At 43.2% G+C, this 17,861-nt stretch overlaps 1 protein-coding gene across 10 annotated transcripts in view; it reads left to right on the top strand.

Annotated features, from left to right (window-relative positions):
• The window catches only part of PFKFB4 (6-phosphofructo-2-kinase/fructose-2,6-biphosphatase 4), a 105,496-nt gene that overhangs the window by 3,728 nt on the left and 83,907 nt on the right, over positions 1-17,861 (top strand). For 2 of the 10 annotated variants that reach the window (XM_084839815.1, XM_084839816.1), the window contains exon 2: positions 17,512-17,581. The exons of 6 other annotated variants lie outside the window; for them this stretch is intronic. The gene's annotated coding sequence lies outside the window, so the exon portion shown is untranslated. Of the gene's footprint in view, positions 1-16,870; positions 17,085-17,511; positions 17,582-17,861 lie in introns of those variants that run through there. 2 more of the 10 variants (XM_084839820.1, XM_084839818.1) reach the window with 2 other exon arrangements.

The raw sequence follows: 17,861 nt of genomic DNA, 5'->3' as shown, positions 1-17,861 counted from the left end.
CTTAACATGTCCACATGGAATTTCCTAAAGGACAAATTGTGACAGGATAGTGCAGTGTTACAACTGAGTGGATATCACCATAAGTGGATATTAAGACCAGGTTTGTATATTTATTAATTTCTATGCCACCCAATAGCTGAAGCTGTCTGGGTGGTTCATTAAAACCACAAAGTGCTATATAAAACAATATAAAATACGAACGCTTAAAACTACAATACGTAGTGTATGCCTATGGTAAGGTATACTCGGGGCAGTGAGGATGGCAAAGAAACGACATTTTGCTGCCTCCATTCAATCTTTCATTTACCGCCCAGCGGAGCTTTTCAGGGTAGTTCGTGGCCTATTACATGCTGGCCCTAAGGACACTGTAGATCCATCTGAGGCCTGCTGTAATTCCTTTGCTAGGCACTTCCAGGATACAATCTCTTGCATCCTCAGGACTTAGATTCCAGTGTTATGGCAGGTGAATCTGGTGAGGTGTCCAGGGCACAGCCTTGTCCAGTTTTCTTGGATGAGTTTCAGTTGGTACAGCTCGAGGATGTTGACAAGGTCCTTGGACTGGTTTATGCAACCACTTCCGGATTGGATCCTACCCCTCTTGACTTATAAAAACTGGCAGGGAAGGAACAGCTGGCTGGGCCAGGGAGGTGATAAATCCTCCTTGTGAGAGGGAGAGGTCCCGAGCTGCCTCAGAGAGGCAGTGGTGAGACCACTCCTAAAGAAACCGACCCTGGATCTGGAAAATCTTTATAATTTTAGGCCAGTGGTAAATGTTCCTTTCCTTGACAAGGTTCTTGAGTGGGTGATTGCCAACCAACCAGACACTCTTGGATGAAACTGATTATTTAGATCCGTTTCAGTCGGGGTTCAGGCCGGGTTTTGGCACAGAAACAGCCTTGGTCGCCCTGTATGTCAGGAGAGAGAAGGAGTGTGTGACCTTGTTGATTCTCCTTGATCTCTCAGCGGCTTTCAATACCATTGACCATGGTATCCTTCTGGGATGATTGTCTGAGCACTGCATTGCAGTGGTTTCTCTCCTACTTGGATGGTTGGCTCCAGAAGGTGGTGCTTGGGGAATATTACTTAGCCCTGTGGATTCTCCATTATGGGGTTCCACAGGGGTCGGTTTTGTTCTCCATGCTATTTAATATCTACATGAAACAGTTGACTGTAGTCATCTGGAGTTCTGGAGTGTGTTGTCATCAGTATGCTGACGACACGCAGCTCTCTTTGTCCTTTTCATCTTCTTCAGCTGAGGCTGGGATGTGCTAAATCTGTGCCTGGCTGTGGCAATGGATTGGATGAAGGCTAGCAAACTGAAACTCAATCCAGACAAGACTGAGATGGTGTTAGTGGGTGGTTTTCCTGACTGGATGGAGGGTTCTCAACCTGTTCTGGATGGGGGTTACACTCCCCCTGCAGGAGCAGGTTTGTAGCTTGGCGGTCCTCCTGGAGCCATCTTCGTCACTTGAGGCTCAAGTAGCTTTAGTGGCATGGAGTGCCTTCTACCAACTTTGGTTGGTGGCCCAGCTATGCCCCTGTCTGGACAGGTATAACCTGGCTTCAGTTGTCTATACTCTGATAACCTCCAAGTTACGTTACTGCAATGTGCTATACGTGGGGCTGGCTTTGAAGATGGTTCTGAAGCCACAGGTTGTGCAAAATGCGGCAGCTGGACTGATAGTGGGGACCAGAAGATCTGAACATATAAGACCGATTCTGGCCCACTTGCACTGGCTGCCTATATGCTTCCAAGCCCAATTCAAAGTGTTGGTTTTGACCTATAAAGCCTTATGCAGCTCGGGACCACAGTACCTGACGGAACACCTCTTCTGGCATGAACTGACCTGTATGCTATGCTCTGCATCTAAGGCCCTCCTCTGGGAGTTTCTTCTGAAGGAGCCTGAGAGGGCAGCAACAAGGGGAGGGCCTTCTTGGTGGTGGCCCCCCCATTTACGGAATAATCTTCCTGACGAGGCCTGCCTGGCACCAACATTGTCATCTTTTTGTTGCCAGGTTAAAGCTGCCCTCTTCTCTCAGGCATTTGGCAGTATATAATGAGTCCCTTTGATTGTTTTTGGCTGATGGTTTTAAATTGTTTTAGATAAATGTTGTTGTTGTTGTTGTGTGTGCTATTTGTTCTCTGTCATTATGTGAATGGTTTTATACTTTATATAATGTATTTTAATGGTGTTTGAATTTTTGTGAACGCCCAGAGAGCTTCAGCTATGGGGTGGTATAGAAATATAATAACTGAAATGAAATAAAATATAAAAGTACAACCAGAATAAAACCTAGCAGGAATGCAAAGATTTACATACAGGTTTGAAACAGCAGAGCTAAAAGGCTAGAGTGCTAAAATGCTGGGAAAATAAAAAGGTCTTCACCTGGCGTTGAACGGTGTACAACATAGGTGCGAGGTGAACCTCCCTAGGGAGCTCATTCCACAACAGGACTGCCACAGCAGAAAAGGCCCTCTTCCTGGTAGCCACCCACTTCACTTCCTTTGGCACTTCCTGGAGAAGGACCCCTGGAGATGATCTTAGGGTCTGGGCAGGTACATATGGGTGGAAGCAATCCTTCAGATAACCGGGCGCAAACCGTTTAAGGCTTTGAATGTTAATAGCACTTCGAATCAGGCCCGTATGTGGACTGCCAGCCAGTGCAGCTAGAAAAGTACTGGCATAATGTGATCTCGTTGGACAGTCCCTGTTAACAGTCTCACTACCCTGTTTTGGACCAGCTGAAGTTTCCGGAACATTTTCAAAAGCGGCCCCATGTATAATGCAGTAATCCAAATGAGAGGTTATCTGAGCATGTATAAATGTAGCTAGGCTATCTCTGTCCAGATAAGGGCATAGTTGGTATATCAGCCTAAGGTTCTTATTTGATAAATGACCAGAATATGGTTTTCCACTGTGTACAGTACAATCTTTTTTGTTTTGCCGGAAGGCACTAATCAAGGTTACGTTAGAGTTGGATGTTCCACTGGGAGAACTTAGAATCATAGAATCATAGAATAGTAGGGTTGGAAGGGGCCTACAAGGCCATCGAGTCCAACCCCCTGCTCAATGCAGGAATCCAAGTCAGAGCATCCCTGACAAATGGCTGTCCAGCCTCGTCTTGAAGGCCTCCAGTGTGGGAGAGCCCACCACCTCCCCAGGTAATTGGTTCCATTGCCGTATTGCTCTGACACTCAGGAAGTTTTTCCTGATGTTCAGTCGGAATCTGGCTTCCTGTAACTTGAGCCCATTATTCCGTGTCCTGCACTCTGGGATAATCAAGAAGAGATCCTGGCCTTCTTCTCTGTGACAACCTTTCAAGTACTTGAAGAGCGCTATCATATCTCCCCTCAGTCTTCTCTTCTCAAGGCTAAACATGCCCAGTTCTTTCAGTCTCTCTTCATAGGGCTTTGTTTCCAGTCCCCTGATCATCTTTGTTGCCCTCCTTTGAACCCTCTCCAGCTTGTCTGCATCCTTCTTAAAGTGTGGTGCCCAGAACTGGACACAGTACTCCAGATGAGGCCTAACCAGTGCTGAGTAGAGGGGAACTAGTACTTCCCGGGATTTGGAAGCGATGCTTCTATGAATGCAGCCCAAAATAGCATTTGCCTTTTTTGCAGCCACATCACATTGTTGGCTCATATTCAGCTTGTGATCGACGACAATTCCAAGATCCTTCTCGCTCGTAGTGTGGTTGAGCCACGTATCCCCCATCTTGTAACTGTGCGTTTGGTTTCTTTTTCCTAGGTGCAGAACTTGGCATTTGTCCCTATTAAATGCCATTCTGTTGTTTTCTGCCCAGCACTCCAGTCTATCCAGATCACTTTGAATTTTGTTTCTGTCTTCCAAAGTATTAGCTATCCCTCCCAATTTTGTGTCATCTGCAAATTTGATCAGCATTCCCTGCACCTCCTCCTCCAAGTCATTAATAAAAATATTGAAGAGCACTGGGCCCAGGACTGAGCCCTGCGGTACCCCACTCGTTACCTCTCCCCAGCTTGAGAAGGTCCCATTGATAAGCACTCTTTGAGTCCGATTCTGTAGCCAACTGTGGATCCACATGATCGTTGTTTCATCTAGCCCACTTCGAGCTAGTTTGCTCATCAGGATATCATGGGGCACTTTGTCGAAAGCTTTGCTGAAGTCGAGGTATATGATGTCTACAGCATTCCCACGGTCTACAAGGGAGGTGACTTGATCAAAAAATGAGATCAGATTTGTCTGGCAGGACTTGTTTTTGACAAATCCATGTTGGCTTCGAGTAATCACTGCATTGTTGTCAAGGTGCTTCCAGATGGATTGCTTTATGATCTGCTCCAGAATTTTCCCAGGGATTGATGTCAGACTGACTGGTCTGTAGTTCCCAGGTTCCTCCTTTTTACCCTTTTTGAAGATAGGGACAACGTTAGCCCTCCTCCAGTCATCTGGCACTTCCCCGGTCCTCCATGATTTCTCAAAGAGAATAGACAGCGGTTCTGAGAGCTCTTCTGCCAGTTCCTTTATGACTCTAGGATGCAGTTCATCTGGCCCTGGAGATTTGAACTCATTCAAAGTAATGAGGTGTTCCTTGACCATATGCCTGTCGATCTCAAGCTGCAATCCTGCCCCTTCAGCCTGTACTTCGCCTTTGCCAGGGGGGTCATAGACCCTCTTTTGGGAGAAGACTGAGCCAAAGTAGGAATTGAGCACCTCTGCCTTTTCTTTGTCATCTGTTAATTAATTAGTTTAAAATTCGTTTTTAGGTCTTCCAGTAGCTATGTAATTATTGAGAAGTAAAATGTAGCTCTTTGTTGAGCTGAATGTGATAGAGTGCTTCAGAAAGCCATGGCTTAAGCTAGAAGCTCATGGCTTAAGCAAGAAGGAAGAGAGTGGGCTGTGGCCAGAAGATTGAGGAAGAACTAGAGTGCAGGAAAGTTGTTATGGGTTTGGATATATGCAAAATGTAACACTGGCTTTGAAGTTTTCATCTGAGTGTGTTTTCTGATGGAAGTGTCTATATTCTGAAATGTTAAATGGAGGTACCTAGTGGACATGTTTGCCAGCGCATGTATCTTGAGATGAAAACCTGTCAGTCTGATCCTATGTAGATTTAGGCAGATCTAAGCACACTGACATCAGAGGATTTAGGTAACTCTGCAAACAATTGGGCCATTTGTTGGATGATGTGGTGATTTAGACATTTGGCCACCCTAGACAAATGTCTACATGTGTCTATACTATTTCCCTTCCTGCTGGCCTTCTAGCTGCTAAGGAATGCCATTGGCCTCTGGTGCTTTTCTTGACATCCACTGGCCTTAAAGACCCATGCTGCTTAATATGCAGGTTCAGATTTTTGAAAAAAAAAAAAAAGTTGGTGGACTGAGACATAGGGCCATTTTTTTAATTTACATGGCAGCCATTTTGTTTAGGTTGGTACTTTGACATGCAAGACAAAACAGAGGGTTGGTGGTAGTAATGAATGATTTATTCCCCACTCTACTGTTACTTTTTGCTCTTGATGGCAGCTTAGACCTGCGTAATGATAAGACTTGTCTCCTAAGGATAACTCTGCCTTGGCTATATATTTTCAGTATCTTCCTTAGAAGGAATTACTTAGACATACTCTGTTGTAAATTATGTAGTGCCTTTTGTAATGGCGATACATTTCTCTGGAAAGGGCTGAGTTTGAGTCAGCATGTTCATAGGAAAAGTTTCATAACATCTAGTATTCAGGCTTATCCCTTCATCTTATTTTGTACAACATTACAAAAGTGATTCACTTCTGAAAAGGGATTGAGTGTTTGTGCAGGTGTGGTGGGGGAGGGTATGTGATTGCATGGCCTGTTCCTGAACTTTTAATCAGAATTTACAAGTTCCTGAACGTCTAACCACTAGTTATTATATCCACACTGGCTATAAGTAGACTTATTGAAAATGACCACAGTATAACTGAGTCTAGTGTGCTAACTGTGCCCATTCCTAGAGATGTGTGATCTGGCTACGGTCATGCATGCCTTAGTTACATCTTGTTTGGACTACTGTAATGAGCTCTATGTGAGGCTGCCTTTTAAAACTGCAGCTGGTCCAGAATGCTGTGGCCAGACTGTTGACCAGGGCCTGTTGCAGGAAGCATGTGCTCGTTATGAACTGTAAAGTCTATATAACTTGGGACCAAGCTACCTGAAAGACTGCCTTCTCCCATACAAGCCTGTCCAGGTTTTAAGATCTTCAGTGGAGGCCCTGCTCAAAAGGTGTGTTTGGTGGGGATACCTGGGAGCAGCCTTGTTAGTGGTTGCTCCCAGGCTGTGAAACTCCTTGAACAAGGAAGCTAGGCTGGCTCCCTTTTTGTTGTTCTTCTGCCGGCAGGCAAATATGTTTTTAGTCAAGTAAAACTGCTCTGTTGGGTTGGGTGCTGTTCTTATTCTTCAGTTGTTGTGTTTTTAAATTGTGTTTTATGATTGTTTTAACTACGTTGTAATTGCTATTTTAAATGTTGGTTCTTATTATTGTTAGCTGCTTTGAGCATTGTTTCCTTGGTGGGAAGACAGGGTATAAATCAAATGAACAAATAAATAATAAATAAAATGATTCACAATTTATTTCAGGAAAACTCATTTTTAAATTGTGCCTACAGTGGGGAACAGAGTTGGGGTAATAGAAATCTAATGAGCTGGAGTGAAAACAAGCTGCAGCTTTGTTGAATGAATGGTTCCTACCAGTTTGGGATTAACAGAGATGGACTAAAGGAAATCAACCCTGAGTGCTCATTGGAAGGACAGATACTGAAGCTGAAGCTCAAATATTTTGGCCACCTAATACGAAGAGAAAAGTCCCTGGAAAAGACCCTGATGCTGGGAAAGATTGAAGGCAAAAGGAGAAGAGGACGGCAGAGGATGAGATGGCTAGATAGCATCACCGATGCAATGAATATGAACTTGAGCACACTCCGGGAGAGAGCGCAGGACAGGAAGGCCTGGTGTGCTATGGTCCATGGGGTCACGAAGAGTTGGACACAACTTAACGACTGAACAACAATAACAACCTGGTGTTGTAATGTGCAGCCTGTCTGCTGTTTGCAAATAGCAAAAGACAGGATTAGGCCCGCCACCTTGGTCTACCTCCAACCATGGCGTGTGTGCCAACCACACTCTGCGATGTTGGATACAGGGTGGGACTGTGCCAGCCTCTTCACTCTGTATATCCACGCTCCTGCCCCACTGGGCATAGTAAACTTTCCTGCTTGAGTGTGGGAGCTGATAGACTCGTAGACTCATAGAATAGACTCATCGAATCATAGGGTTGGAAGGGGCCTACAAGGCCATCAAGTCCAAACCCAAACCCCTGAGTGCAGCACTTTAACAGTGCTGAGTGCAGCACTTTAACAGCATCATCTTTTAGGATCTTAACTAGCTCAGCTGGAATACTGTCATATCCGCTAGCGTTGTTGTTAGTAATGCTTCCTAAGGCCCACTTGACTTCACTCTCGAGGATGTCCGGCTCAAGTTCAGTGATCGCACTATCATGGCTATCAGTGACATTAAGATCTTTCCTGTATAGTTCTTCTGTGTATTCTTTCCACCTCTTCTTAATCTCATCTGCTTCTGTTAGGTCCCTGCCTTCTTTGTCCTTTATCATGCCCGTCTTTGCACAAAACGTTCCCTTGAGATCTCCAATTTTCTTGAAGAGATCTCTAGTCTTTCCCATTCTGTTGTTTTCCTTGATTTCTTTGCATTGTTCATTTAAGAAGGCCTTCTTGTCTCTCCTTGCTATTCTCTGGAACTCTGCATTCAGTTGGGTGTATCTTCCCCTTTCTCCCTTGCTTTTCGCTTCCCTTCTTTCCTCAGCTACTTGTAAAGCTTCATCAGACAGCCACTTTGCTTGTGTAGCATGTTAAAACTCTGCAAATATACTGTAGTACATATAAGGGATTTAAATTATAACAACTATCCTAAATTCGGACTCCCAATATTAAGGATACTGTATAAGTATAATTCTCAACTTTCCAAAAGAAGCTTACAAAAATATTTAATTAAGGCTGTTGTATGCTTTGCATGTGGGGAAGGAAACGGCAACCCACCCCAGTATTCTTGCCATGAAAACTAAATGGATCAGTACAACCAGAGATATGTTGGTATACCATCGGAAGATGGGACTCCCAGGTCAGAAGATGGTCAAAATGCTACTGGTGAGGAACAGAGGATAAGTTCAACTATCCCCAGATGTGATGACACAGCTAGCTCAAAGCCGAAAGGATGGCTAGCAGCCAATGGTGCTGGTGGTGAACGACGAATCCGATGTTCTAAAGATCAACACACCATAGGACCCTGGAATGTAATATCTATGAGTCAGGGCAAATTGGATGTGGTTATTGGGGAGATGTGAAGATTAAATATAGACATTTTGGGTGTCAGTGAACTGAAATGGACTGGAATGGGCCACTTCACATCAGATGACCACCAGATCTACTGCTGTGGACAAGAGGACCACAGAAGAAATGGAGTAGCCTTCATAATTAATAATAAAGTGGCTAAAGCAGTGCTTGGATACAATCCAAAAAATGACAGAATGATCTCAATTTGAATTCAGGGCAAGCCATTTAACATCACAGTGATCCAAATATACGCCCCAACCACAGATGCTGAAGAAGCAGAAGCAGATCAGTTCTATGAGGATCTGCAGCACCTACTGGATAGTACGCCAAAAAAAGATGTTATTTTCATTACAGGAGACTGGAATGCTAAGGTGGGTAGTCAAACGCCACCTGGAATTACAGGCAAGCATGGTCTGGGAGAAGACCCTAATGATGGGAAAGACTGAAGGCAAAAGGAGAAGGGGACGGCAGAGGATGAGATGGCTAGATAGCATCACCGATGCAATGAATATGAACTTGAGCACACTCCGGGAGAGAGTGCAGGACAGGAAGGCCTGGCGTGCTATGGTCCATGGGGTCACCAAGAGTCGGACACGACTGAACGACTGAACAACAACAATGGTCTGGGAGAACAAAATGAAGCGGGACATAGGCTGATAGAATTTTGCCAAGACAACTCACTGTGCATAACAAACACTCTCTTCCAACAACCTAAGAGATGACTTTCTACATGGACTTCACCAGACAGTCGACACCGAAATCAGATTGACTACATCCTTTGTAGCCAAAGGTGGCGGACATCTATGCAGTTGGTAAAAACAAGACCTGGAGCTGATTGTAGTTCAGATCACGAACTTCTTATTGCACAATTTAGAATCAGACTAAAGAGAATAGGGAAGACCCACAGATCAGTTAGATATGAGCTCACTAATATTCCTCATGAATATGCAGTGGAGGTGAAGAATAGAGTTAAGGGACTAGATTTAGTAGATAGGGTCCTGGAAGAACTATGGACAGAAGTTCGCAACATTGTTCAGGAGGCGGCAACAAAACACGTCCCAAAGAAAAAGAAAACCAAGAAGGCAAGATGGCTGTGTGCTGAGACACTGGAAGCAGCCCAAGACAGAAGGAAAGCAAAAGGCAACAGTGATAGGGGGAGATATGCCCAATTAAATGCAAAATTCCAGAGGTTAGCCAGAAGAGATAAGGAATTATTTTTAAACAAGCAATGCGCGGAAGTGGAAGAAGATAATAGAATAGGAAGGACAAGAGACCTCTTCCAGAAAATTAGAAACATCGGTGGTAAATTCCAGGCAAAAATGGGTATGATCAAAAACAAAGATGGCAAGGACCTAACAGAAGCAGAAGAGATCCAGAAAAGGTGGCAAGAATATACAGAAGATGTGTATAGGAAGGATAATAATATCAGGGATAGATTTGACGGTGTGGTCAGTGAGCTAGAGCCAGACATCCTGAAGAGTGAGGTTGAATGGGCCTTAAGAAGCATTGCTAATAACAAGGCAGCAGGAGATGATGGTATCCCAGCTGAACTGTTTAAAATCTTGCAAGATGATGCTGTCAAGGTGATGCATGCCATATGCCAGCAAATTTGGAAAACACAAGAATGGCCAACGAATTGGAAAAAATCAACTTATATCCCCATACCAAAAAAGGGAAGCACGAAAGAATGTTCAGACTATCGAACAGTGGAACTTATTTCACATGCCAGTAAGGTAATGCTCAAGATCTTGCAAGGTAGACTTCAGCGATTCATGGAATGAGAATTGCCAGATGTACAAGCTGGGTTTCGAAAAGGCAGAGGAACTAGAGACCAAATTGCCAATATCTGCTGGATAATGGAGAAAGCCAGGGAGTTTCAGAAAAACATCTATTTCTGTTTTCTTGACTATTCTAAAGCCTTTGACTATGTGGATCATAACAAATTGTGGCAAGTTCTTGGTGGTATGGGGATACCAAGTCATCTTGTCTGCCTCCTGAGGAATCTGTATAACGACCAAGCAGCAACGGTAAGAACAGACCACGGAACAACGGACTGGTTTAAGATTGGGAAAGGAGTACGGCAGGGTTGTATACTCTCACCCTACCTATTCAACCTGTACGCAGAACACATCATGCGGCGTGCTGGGCTTGATGAAGCTAAGGCTGGAGTTCAAATCGCTGGAAGAAACATTAACAATCTCCGATATGCAGATGATACCACTTTGATGGCTGAAAGTGAGGAGGAGCTGAGGAACCTTCTGATGAAGGTGAAAGAAGAAAGTGCAAAAGCTGGGTTGCAGTTAAACCTCAAAAAACCCAAGATTATGGCAACCAGCTTGATTGATAACTGGCAAATAAAGGGAGAAAACGTGGAGGCAGTGGCAGACTTTGTCTTTCTAGGCACAAAGATTACTGCAGACGCTGACTGCAGCCAGGAAATCAGAAGACGTTTACTTCTTGGGAGGAGAGCAATGACAAATCTTGATAAAATAGTGAAGAGCAGAGACATCACACTGACAACAAAGGTCTGCATAGTTCAAGCAATGGTATTCCCCGTAGTAACCTATGGCTGCGAGAGCTGGACCATAAGGAAGGCTGAGTGAAGGAAGATAGATGCTTTTGAACTGTGGTGCTGGAGGAAAATTCTGAGAGTGCCTTGGACTGCAAGAAGATCAAACCAGTCCATCCTCCAGGAATTAAAGCCAGACTGCTCACTTGAGGGAATGATCTTAAAGGCAAAACTGAAGTACTTTGGCCACATCATGAGAAGACAGGATACCCTGGAGAAGATGCTGATGCTAGGGAAAGTGGAAGGCAAAAGGAAGAGGGGCCGACCAAGGGCAAGATGGATGGATGATATTCTGGAGGTGATGGACTTGACCTTGGGGGTGCTGGGGGTGGCAATGGCCGACAGGAAGCTCTGGCGTGGGCTGGTCTATGAAGTCACGAAGAGTTGGAAGCGACTGACCGAATAAACAACAATGCTTTGCATGTGTCATCTGGAAAGACTGCAGAAAGTATTCACGCATGTATGTGTCACACATTTTCTTTTTTTTTTTTTTAATATAGTCACTGCTCTTATTCTTGGCAACTTTATAATCTCATCAGGAGCCTCTTTCTCAATTTAACATGGGAAAAAAATAGCCAGAGAATAGAGCCATAGGCCTAGGAGCCAAAGGAAAGGGAGAGTGTGTGCACAACCAGTGGTGGCTTGAGTGCTGATTCCTATGTCAGATCATAAACTGCTTTTGAAATTCACCTCTGTTTGCCATGTAGTATTGGATGGTGGTGATAGCTGCTGTTTGAGGAAAAACTGGTCTTTGAATTCTGCCCATAGTATTTTATAACAATATCGATCTCTTCCTATATTGTTGAAATCTTAGGAATCACCCCCAAAGTTGTCTTCTAGAACCAAACAATCTGAAGTTTTGCATGTATTTTCTAAGATGAGTTGAGTCACTTGGTATATTAAAAGTTTTGGCATTGTAGTGGTAGGATAGTTATCAGAATCGTTTGCTTTTATGATACATTTTCATATAATGTATTAGGTGCTCTTAAACAATGTAGTTATCAAACAGTGGGTTGAATCCATTTGTGTTGTCCTGCTGTCAGTGGAACTGGGAGGGGGACAATCTTGCCCCCGTGTGCTGGGAAATCCCTTGCAGGGGGCTTCAGGTAGTAGGGAGAACGGCAGGAGAGAGGGAGAAAGTCCCATCGCACTAGCAGGCCTCCACTAGCACGGTGATGGATTTAACACTATACAACTGCAATGAAAGAATCATACATACATAGAACCATAGGGTTGGAAAGGGCCTACAAGACCATTGAATCCTACCCCCTGCTCAATGCAGGAAGCCTGATTCCCAGGCAGTCTCCCATCCAAGTACTAACTAGGGCTGACCCTGCTTAGCTTCCAAGATCAGATGAGATCAAGTGCATCCAGCCCTTTGCACTGCTGGTCCTTTGTGATTGCTGTTGCTGCATTGCATACTCATATGAACTTGACAGTATTAGTGCAGGACGGATGAACTGTTTGTTTATATAAGGAAGATTTGTGAGATGTGTATTATTTCATTTAAGCTTTAGATGCAGTATGGACATGCTTCTGGTGGATGTAGTGAGTATGCATGTGCTATAAATAAGTTCTCTCTACAGGTGATTGACCACACCAAATGAGGAAATAGTTTTTGCCTTCATACTACTATGAGGTGGCTCCCCTTAAAAGGAGTTGCATCATATAGAGCAGGGGTAGGTAACCTGGTGCCCCCCCAGATATTTATTTATTTCATTTTATTTACAATATTTATATACCGCTCCTCATCAGAAGATTTTGGAGCAGTGAACAACATAAGAATAAAACAATGGTTAAAAGAGTTTAAAAAGTTAAAACATTTTTAAAAAGACAAATCCCAGTGAAGTGGAATTCAACAACCCACGGCTGGTCATGCAAAGAAGGCAGATATTTTGGACAACAACTTCCACCAGGAATTACTTGTCAGGTCTAGAACCCTATGAATGGCCTTTATTTCTGTTTGACAAGGTTGCCGTTTACCGCTTTAGTTAAAGTCTATGTTGTTTATCTACAAAGCAAACTACAAGTAAGGGAAAACATAAAAACCCAAGTTACTATTCTTCCTCTCCATAAGGCTTAGCAGTGCTGGCTCATCTCCCTCATATGGCTCTCCCACCAGGTCCTTCTTCTTTGTTCCTTCAACCTGGGTCTTGTGCACATCATCTGGAGTCCATGATGGCCAAAATGGGAACCTGAAGTATCTGGTGGAGTCTTCTCTCTGGCTGTTTCCCCATGCACCTTCCTTAAGGGTGGTTCACCTCTTTTCTCTAGGTGTCTCTGCTTGCCCTGTCTCCGCCTTCTCCATACCTTGTTCAAGGGAGCAAGCTTTATTTGCGCCTTGCTGGTGTCTAGTGTTATTAGTCCTGCCCCTTCAAATTAGCTTCGGCATTTTGCTTGATTGAGCATCACTGCAAAGGTCAGGTTATTTTGCTAGCGTCCTTTCCCCCCTCTGTTTCCACAAGTACCCTAGTGACTCTATTATACTTCCCCATGGAGTGGGGAGAAGTAATATTCCTATTGTATAGAAGGTTAGCACGTCAGGGAGAAGGCTAGCATAGAATCTTGCTTTCTGACATCTAGTTTTCTTTGTGTACGGAATTGTTGTATCTGGAAGATTGTTAAATCATGTGAACCTACACGTGTAGTCTATAGTCCAGACTCAGGTTTACTGTCTCAAAGAGAACTAGTCCTTAAATGTGCTTAACTGGATCATTCTCCTAACTGTGATATACCTTAACAGAGTTAATAATTGTAGTCAGAATTCATAGACAAGGTATTTCATAGACAAGTTATTCCTGAAAGGCTCCTTTAAAAATGCTAGATTGCATCATAAATCATCATAATTTTTTATTGGTAAAACCAAAACACACAGCCTTCAGTTTATTTATTGTTAGGAATGTTAAAATTAAATGTTCATTGTAACACTTAGATATATTATTGGTTTTCGATAATAACTTCATTATCCTAGCTATTTCTGCCAATATAAGGCTGATACAGAATTTCATGCTGAAAGTCTTGGATGTAGAGAGGTGTTTTGCATGAATAGAAAACCACTTGTGCAGGGCAGCCCTGCCAAATTCCTCTGATTTCCCTGCCCTGCTGCTGCAGCTTCCCACCCACCCCTGCTTACAGACCCTCAGGAGTGGCTTTTGGGGGTATGCAGGTTACTGGTGTGTGTTTGTAGAGCCAGGAGATCCCTGATGCATAAGCAGGGTTCTGCTTGATCTTCTCTGGATCTAACCCAGTATCTAGTTTGTAATAAATACTGCAGATTCTTAAAAAGAAAAAAAAAATCAATTGGAGATCGTGGGCTTATCTGTAGTGCACTTCTTACTGTTAGTCTGAGAAATAACTTTGAGTGGTGTTTAACGTAACAGCCTTTCAGCTTTAATATTTCATTCTGTAATGTGGCTTTGGTAAATTTCTAGAAAGTTCATGCTTTCTTCAAGAATGCTTGCAAAATCCAGGAAGACTGAATGCCTATCCTTAAGGCCATGGAAAATGGATTCTTTATCAGCACACAGGATCTTCACAGCTGTCTGTCTTGTCACACGTGTTTCTTGGAGATAAATGTTAACTTAATAATTATTTTTCTTGTTTGTTTATTTAAAACATTTATATACTGCCGTTTAATTATTTCATGGAGGTTTGCAAAAATGTAAACAAACTGGTAAGGCGAAGTTGTAGATTGTTAATCCAACAAGAGGAGTTTTCTCTGACATTCAGATGTCCAATAGAAAAACTAAAACAAGCAAAACAACAACAAACCAAAACAAAACATACAAAACAGCTAGTAGATAAAATGCAATTAAAAGTCAGAGAGTTTAAAATATTTAATTAAGATAGTAAAAATGTTTTAAAATGCCTGTGTAAATAAAAGGGTTTTTTTGGCTGGCACCTAAAGGACAGCAAAGCTGGTTCAAGGTGTACCTCTCATTATCTTACTGGGCAACCATAATTGAAAATCCCTTTCCCTTGTAACAAGGGGCCATGGTGGCTTAGTGGTTAAGACGCTGAACTGCAGACTGGAAGGTCGGCAGGTCAGCAGTTGGAGACCCGAGTGCTGCGTGACGGAGTGAGCTCCCGTCTTCAGTCCCAGCTTCTGCCAACCTAGCAGTTCGAAAGCAAGAAATTGCAAGTAGATAAATAGGTACCGCCTCGGTGGGAAAGGTAACAGCGTTCCGTGCACCTCGGTGTACAGTCATGCCGGCCACATGACCACGGAAGCGTCTTCGGACAGTGCTGGCTCTTGGGCTTAGAAACGGGGATGAGCACCGCACCCGAGAGTCGGACACGACTGGTTGGGGACACCTTTACCTTTTTTACCTTCCCTTGTAACAGATATTACTTGTGCTGGAGGTGGTATTTGGAGAAGGGCACAGGCTGATGACCTTAGCATGTGTTCAGGTTAGTATGGGAGGAGGTGCTCCTTCGAGTTCTTGCATCCCCCAAGCCATTTAGGGCTTTAAATGTAAAGACCAGCACTTTCAAATTGGGCCTGTAAGTGAATAGGCAACCAGTAAAGGACTTCGAAGACTGGTGAGATGTGAGCTTAAAACTCCCGTTTGCTGCATTCTGCGTTAACTGAAGCATCCAAACCATTTTCAGGGACAGTCCTAATGCATCACAGTTATCCACAGGGGTGTTACCAGGGCATGGGTAACTATGGGCAGACTCTATCCAACAGAAGATGGCAGCTGGCGCACTAGCCAAAACTGGTGAAAGGCGCTCAATGCTACGGAGGTCACCCGGGCTTCTAAAGACAATGAGGATCATCCCCCCCCCCCGCAGTGTTATAGTGCTAAATTTTGAAGCAGAGGTGCTCAACATGGCAACCCCCTTAGCCACATCCCAAGGAGAGTCCAAAAATGCCAGCAGCTATGTTGCTCCCTATCAGCAAACCAGTTCTAGCAGTTTTATCTTCACCAGAAGCAAAGCTAACGGGTCTTAATTGCCCATTCAAGACCAAGGCACTTTAAAATACTTTGCATTTCAATAAGGAACAATATAGTGTTGCTGGGAAAATTCATTTCCCTGCAGCTACTGTGAGAATTGCAGCTAAGCTCAGAGGAAACAGGGAAGTATGACGAGGATGGCAGATGTGCTGGCGCTGTATCCCTGTGAGTCCTGGCTCTGTGAGACCACTGCCCCCAAGTTTCAAACCTGTTCCTTCAGGTATAGTACAGATCCACCCATATCTGGTTAAATACCATTTCCCTGAACGACAGAACCATCTACCCACAGAGCCTTGGTCTGTGGCATCAGTTTATTGGCCCTCATCCAGCTCATTACTGAATTGAGGCACAGGTTTGGCACTTGAAATTAATCAGAGCTGGGTGTTGTTACTGTACTGTTGTGACGCTTCACTCCAAATCCTCAGCAGCTTCATTTAGATATTGAAGAGCAAAGGTATAATATATTTAGACTCTAAAATGTAAAAAGTATGTTGTGGTAAACTGTTCTGGATTTTTTAAAAAACATCGTTTAATTGACATGGAAGACACTTGTGGAAGTTTTGTTTTTTTAATTATCTGTATTTTAAATTAATATACCACAGATGTAAATGCCTAATATTGTATAAGGGTTGTGTTGAGCATGAAATGTAATGTTTGTTTTTCCTACTTGAGGGTGGGGATTTGTTATTTACTGATCCTTCATTATTGCAAGGAGACTGGTAGTGCAATCTTTCTGAGTTGTACCCAATGTTAGTCTCTCTTAACTTCCATTCTTTTCAATGGGTCCACTCTAAGTAGGACTAACTTTGCTTGTAGAATCCTTCTGGTTTTAGCCAACTTTCTTCCCCTTGGGAATTGGTGCTAGCTCTTCTGGGCTCTCAACATTGAGGAAAATCTTTGGCATTTTATTCACTATGTTTTCAGGATCTTTCTCTAACTCTTTGTGATGAGGTGAAGCAAATTTGGCTTACAGTTTTTACTGTCATTTCAGCCTGAAGAGAATTCCTTCTTCTGCCATTCTACAGCCTAGTTTGGACATGTTTCCCAGTCTCTTAACCATGCCAAAGAGATCTGGAGTACCTCTTAGGCTAGCATGCTCCCTCTGCATTTCTCCTGCATGAAGCCCTCCCTTCCTTTAACAGTATTAACCATGGTGAAATATATCTGCACTGAGGCCAGTGCTAAACATGGCTGCCTTTAACCAGGTTTGTAAACAGATGTTGAATTCTAGTTTAAAATTAACTGTGGGTAGTTATTAGCTCTACTGTGGTTAATACTGAAAAGGAAAGAAAGAGGGAATTGGCCCAGAATTGGTGAGAAGAGGATAGAGGGGAGAAGGGAAGAGGACATCGGGGCGGGGTGGTGGTTTCTGATCTGTTAACCATGGGTAAAGGATCTAGTGACATTATGTTTGTACTGGGTCTAACTCAGGAAAGAACAAGCAGTGAACATCACCTGGGTAAAGCAAAGAATGAGTTTGTTCATTTTGAACTACCTCCTTCCATATGCATATGACCCTATTTTAAATCAATCAGATTTAACCATTGGAGATGCTAGGAGCTAAGATGCCGTGCTTTGTTTCCTGCAAACCATAACAATATTCAAATACTCTTGAAATGTTCTTTCCCACAGAAACATCATTTTTGATTGTGGAAAGTAAATTGAACCCTTCACACTTCGCTTCAATCTCTGAAATATTAAGGTGAGGAAAGAGATCCATAATAATGAAAAGTCCTAACTAAATAAAAGAACAGATGGAAGAACTTTACTTAGTCGCAGATCTTACTCACCTACTTGAAATTTGCTTAAGCTAGTGTAACCTTACTCTAAAGTAGATTACTCTGTTCTTCAGCTGTGATACTAATAATGGGAATGCCGTAGCTTCCTTTTTCTTAAAAGCTCTATTAAGTTTTTATGACATTTTTAAAAACAAGTGGATGACAGAAATAGAAGAACATATCCCCCTTCTCAAGGATAAAACA

Source organism: Heloderma suspectum, chromosome 2 (assembly GCF_057233095.1).
Source record: "Heloderma suspectum isolate Gila_16-S chromosome 2, 16-S_ref, whole genome shotgun sequence".
NCBI classification, from domain to species: domain Eukaryota; kingdom Metazoa; phylum Chordata; class Lepidosauria; order Squamata; family Helodermatidae; genus Heloderma; species Heloderma suspectum.
This window is presented reverse-complemented; position numbering and strand designations above follow the sequence as displayed.